Here is a 6,051-nt window from a genome sequence, read left to right as displayed (position 1 = left end):
TTATATTCCTAGTTTAACCCCTCTCTTCCTTTTGCTTTTTATACAGTGCTTGGTTGGTTTTACTATGCTGTTTTAGGACAAACGCATGTGTCCTATTTCAAGCCTCTTCCCCACTCAGTATCCTTTCCTTTTTAAATTTGATAATTCTTAACTTTAATGTTTTCCAAAGTTATATACGCACAAGTTAAAAAAAATCAAATAGTATCAAAGGGTTTTTAATAAAAAAAATATAGCACCTTGTGGTACCTGTTCCCACTTTAGCGCTGGTCAGCAGAAGTAGCAGACATTTCAGAATAATCTCGCTGTTGCTTCTCCTAATCTATCACTTATATTTCCAAACAATATGAATATGCTTTAAATATGATATATCTTTAAAACTGATTTATCTGATACCCATTTTCCTCTGTTGGAAGAAAAGGAGAATGAGTATTGGGGTCCACTTATTTTCTACTAAAAGAATAGTTATGTAGAGGAAAGATCAATGACAAAGGCCCTGAGGAGGTAAAGAATTTGACTTGTTTAAAGAAGACAAAGAAGGCCTCTGTCACTGAAGGAAAGTTAAAGAGGAGAGCAGGAGGATAGAGAATCAGGGAGGTAGAGAGGGTGCAATGTAGGGATTTTAAAACCAGAGAAAGGCATTTCACTTTTATTCTACTTGCAATCGAAAATTGTGGCAGTTTTCAACAGGAAACTGATCGGAATATTCTCTCTCACATCTGTCTCTTTCCCTATTCCTATAGCGTCACATTACTAATTCTTATTAAATGATTAATCACTATTTACACAATCATTGGGTGTGTTAAGTATTCACTGCAGAACTAAGCCATGCACTAAGGTTTGTATTTCCTTTTTGTATAGCTTTTAGTTTGCCTTAGTATATCCTTGGATTTTTCACACATATAATTATATACACAAATACACAGCTTCAATTCATTCCAGATTCTCCATCACATCATCTTATCAAATCATCCATATTCTGATCAGTTTGCTTTTTTCTTTCAAAATATGGTTGGATCTCCCATTCACTGATGTCTACCCTATTATCTTCAGATACTTGTGAACCTATTCCTTTTTTTATATCTTTACTACCATGTTAACGAATCTTGGGGTGGAGAGGAGAAAAATTAACGTAGTCTAGTTAACAATTCCATTAACTTTTTTTTGCTGAATAATTCTCTCCTTTTATAATAACTTTCAGCCTTATAATATATATTGAAAATGAGACTCTCCTTTTAACATTTTTGGGAGTCAACAGAAAAGATTAAAATAGCTTTCAATATGTCTTTGTCAAATTGTTTAGTTTTAAAAAATGTGACTGAATGCCAGAAGAGGACAATGAGGTGCCTTTGCTTTAATAGGGCTATCCTCCTCATCATCATTCAAACTCCTCTGCCCACACCATCTACTGACCCTATGTGTGTTAATTTCCTGTTTCCTGCTTTGTATATTTCCCCAGCCCTTTAAAGGCTGACATCTCTGCCTTTTTGGTTGCTTTTCAACCACTCATCACATTGCTTAAACTACTTTAGCAGACACTTAAAAATCCCTTGGATGTATGGGTGCTGCCCAACTCTTCCTACAGAGGAAGGTTTTATTCACAACCATCTTTGATTTATTTTTGAGGAATAATTGTCATGCCTAGTTTTTAATTGAACTCATGTTTAAATTCCATTTCGAATGCTACATTATCCCTAAAGATTTCCCTAAGGAATTCAAGCACAGTGTCTTAACATTATTAGCATTCAGCAAATGTTTTCTGAATAAATATATTGTACCCAATGATACTTTCAATAAGGTATTTTATATCTATCTTAAGCTTCTATCATTAAATATTGACTAGCTGAAAAGATTAGCACTGTTAACATCAAGCATTGTTAGCTTACAAACAGATATGTAGCTAACAGATATTTAATGTTTCCCTAACTGTTTATTTGGCACAGCAAGGATAATGTAACCAAACCCATCTGTTTCCTCTCGTCCAGGGATTTCAAATGGTGACCAAAGTACTACACTGATTTCTAGCAATTCCTGCCTTATCTCACCTGTTCTTTGTCAGAAACTTGTTAAAAATTTTAACACATACAAATAAATTATAAGGACAGAACCTGGAATAAGTATAGAAATCTTATATAAACAAGGCTTCAAAGTTCTTTTTTAAAACAAAAAGATGTTTCTTGGCTGATTATCTTTTCTCAAGACATGGGAATAGCTGGGTTGTTTAAAATATCATGCTTTTACTACACGTTTATTTTAAAAAAACTTGATCTTAACCAAGAATTATATAATTATATGATTTAGGGCTAAAAGGGCCCCAAACACAGTATCTACTTCATTTTAAAGCTTTTAGGTCAGATCTTTGATAGCACGCTACAATTTTAAAGCCTAAAACCTGGATACCGATTTACTTTTTCTATATTCACATTGACATCATGGGCCATTTTTAGAATTGATTTTGCTTATTTAAGATCATCTCATTTTGGTCTGCAAGTATTAACAGGTACAAGCACTATCAAAAATGGTTAAGAGGCACTAAGAAGATATTGCTTATGTTCAAAAATAAACCACATATAATATTTCTTCCTAAGTGTAGAATGAGGAATATAGATAGTCCCAACTAAAATATCGTGGTAAAAATCTACCCTGCTGTCAGTTCCAGTTTTTACTGATGGAATGCAATAAACCTGGTTTTGAGTGCCAAGAAAAAAAAAAAGTCATCTGATTTTATCTACCTTGATTTTTGAAACCCTCCTCTCTCAAGTTTTCTAATAATTATGAAGTTCATATGGCTTTCCTTCTGAGGCAATAAGTATCTTACCTATACTGCATACAACTATGTCACTACACCTAGAATGCTACCATGCATTGTAATATATCCTATTATTAATTCAAATAGTTCTTGTTAGACCAAAATTGTAGGCCTTTCATAAATTAAACAGCATTAATTTCTAGCAAATCAAGGTTAAAATCTCTAAAACTGGCTATTTTGCTTAGGTTTAAAAGTACATTTTGGAACACCCATTTGATTAAGCTTTCTAAGTACTGTTCTCCTTCAAAACAGAGTTAATGATAAAAGGTCCTCGATGGCAATCGTTAGTCATTAGGGAAATGCAGATAAAACTACAATGAGATATTACTTCACACCCACCAAGATGGTTATAATCAAAACCAGTAACAAATGTTTGTAAGGATATGGAGAAACTGGAACCCTCATCCATTACTGGTGGGATGTAGAATGGAGCCGAGTTGGGGAAAACTTTTGGCAGTTTCTCTAAAAGTTTAAACACAATTACCGTATGACCTAGACATCTGACTTCTACATATCTGTCCAAGAGAAATGAAAATATGCTGTCTACACAGAGACTTACACGTGCTTATAGCAGCACTATTCATAATTGCCCCAAAAGTGGAAACGACTCAGATATCCACCAATGAGTGGGTGGATAAACAAAATGTGGTGTTTTCAAATAATGGAACTTTTTTGTCCAAGAAAAGAATGAAGTAATGATACATGTTACAGTGTGGGTGAATCTTAAAAATATTATACTCAGTAAAAAAATCTAATCACAAAAGACCATGTATTATGATTCTGTTTAAGACAAATGTTCAGAACAAGTGAAGAGGTAAATCTACAGAGACAAGATTAGTGTTGCCTATGGCTGGGGGAAGCCAGGGAAGAGAAAACTGAGGAGTGATGGTTAATTGGCATAGGATTTATGAATGATAAAAAGAATGTTCTAAAACTGATTGTGGTGATTGTTACACAACTCTAAATATACTAAGAACCACTAGATTATATACTTAGATGGGTGAGTGTATGGTTTGTGAATTATATCTTGATAAAGTTGTTAAAAATATTTTAAAAACCAGAGCTTGGCATTCTTTCCATGGATTAAAGATAAAATAAAAAATGGCTGATTTAGCAGAACAAAGACATTTGGTTTTTATCCCCCTTCCAGACACTGTTGCTTTTAGCTCATTTACAATTTGATCTGCTTATCCCATGTGATATGTAATCAGAGCTCAGAGCCTCGACAGGAAGTTCATAACAGAACTTAAAAACAGTTTAATAACATTATCTAACAGTGTATAAAGCCCAGCTTTGATGCTATTTTATGATCTTAAAGCTCTTGCTTTCCACTTTGCAATAAAAGAAGGGCTTATACAGATAATACAACATGACTTTATTACTTTTCCTTAAAAATAGTCTATCATATTTGGGACAAAGCACATAGTGTTCTCAGGTATTTTTAAATCCCTATGTAAACTACTGTAGTTCTATTAGAACTTAAAACCAGAAAACTCAGTCTAAAACATAAGAGTAGTACTTACATAACACCAAGCTTAAGTCAAACAAGCTATTTAAAGACCAGTCTGATTGGTCACCTATGAGTTATCTACATATCACTGTTTCTAAATTCATTTCATGCATATTCTATGTCCCCAAGTAGGTCATCAACCTAAATCTATCCATTCTCACCTTTTCAAGATATGAAATCACACCAATTTCTCTCTTGAAGAAAGGATTATTCTCTAAATTGTTCTTATGTAACAGATGCATGAATGTTCTAAAGCAATTCACTCTGTACTTAGTTTCAATACATTCCTATTTCCAGTAATTCTTCTAGAATACGACTATTTTCATGGGAGGAATATACATGAAAGAATTTGGAAGTCAATTCTTAGAGTGTAGATGGATTTTTGTCACTGTTTATTCAAGATTTGCTCAAGCATTTGTCATTTATGAGAACTGTCTCTGGGCCAGACACTGGAAAAGTTACTGGATCATAAAATGAATAAGATATAAGCCCAGTCTTAAAGTATTTATAATACATGGGGGTGGGGGAAAGGATCTCATAGGAATCTGAGTTTTGATGCTTCAGAAAAATTAATTAGCTTGATTTGATATTGACATGTGGGAATTCCAAAAATGTACTCTTAAATTCAGATTATAATTTTTATGCTTCCACATATACATACTAAAGACAAAGCTATAAGAGAATTTTCTTTACAAATTCACTTTTATTCACCCAAAGAGCAAAGGAACATGAGATGCTATGGATCAGGACTGGGATTAGGGTGAGGAAAGAGAGGTTTGCTAGCACAAAATTAAAAGCAGAAAGCACTCATGTGCAGGGTCCTGCCAGTGCAGAGTCAGTCTTAACAAGAAATCTCTTTAAATGCAACACCCAGGGCACCTCTTCACCTCACCTTTACTCTGCCCAGCACTGAATGTTTAAGAAAAAAACAGTTCTGGATTACATCTGGCTCTGTATACGTGAGATCCTCTGTAACAAATGTTTGATAAATTGCTTCTGGTTTAGTAAATTTTGAACGCTAAAATCATGAGAGGAATATATACAAAGAGAGTATGCCTTTTGGGAGTAAAGGGTAAATAATACAGGAAGAAGAGAGATGAAACATAATTAGCATATTAAAATGATTGCTAAAGAAAAGCTTTCATTTTCATTCAAATTAGAAGTAGCTCTCATAACTAAACTGTTCCATTATCCATAGCTATTAACTTATATACATTTGCTAACTTCAAATAGCTTCTTTCATGGCATCTTTCTCCAATTCAAATGAGCTAAGTGAACAGGAGAAAAGCAATCAGGTAAGTTGTAAGCTAACGTCCATCCTTTGCAGACAGATCCTTTGGAGATTAGTGCCTGAAGATGACTCTTCTTAGTTCCTTCATCTAGATTGGTGGTTTGTCAAGTAAATGCACAGTTAAGCATTTCCCTCTTGTCTTTTTGATTCCACTTCCCCTTCTCTGTACATTTTGTAGGATGTTTAAGAGCTGTTATCCATCTATTTTGGGTTGGTGGTAGATTTTTTTTCTTCTTTCCTTTCACTTTAGGAAAATTTTTACCTACCAAACTATTGGGTACTAGAACTAAGAATTTCATATACTCATGAGAGCCTAAGAAATCTTGGTTGTGGTTGTGACTTACTTATAAAACTATTTGTTATGGCCCCTAAATGAGGTTTCACATGTTTTGCAACAACAGCAGCAAAACAAATCATTCCAAGCTGTCATAAATTAATGATGTT

This window comes from Castor canadensis, chromosome 7 (assembly GCF_047511655.1).
Source record: "Castor canadensis chromosome 7, mCasCan1.hap1v2, whole genome shotgun sequence".
Lineage (NCBI taxonomy): Eukaryota > Metazoa > Chordata > Mammalia > Rodentia > Castoridae > Castor > Castor canadensis.
This window is presented reverse-complemented; position numbering follows the sequence as displayed.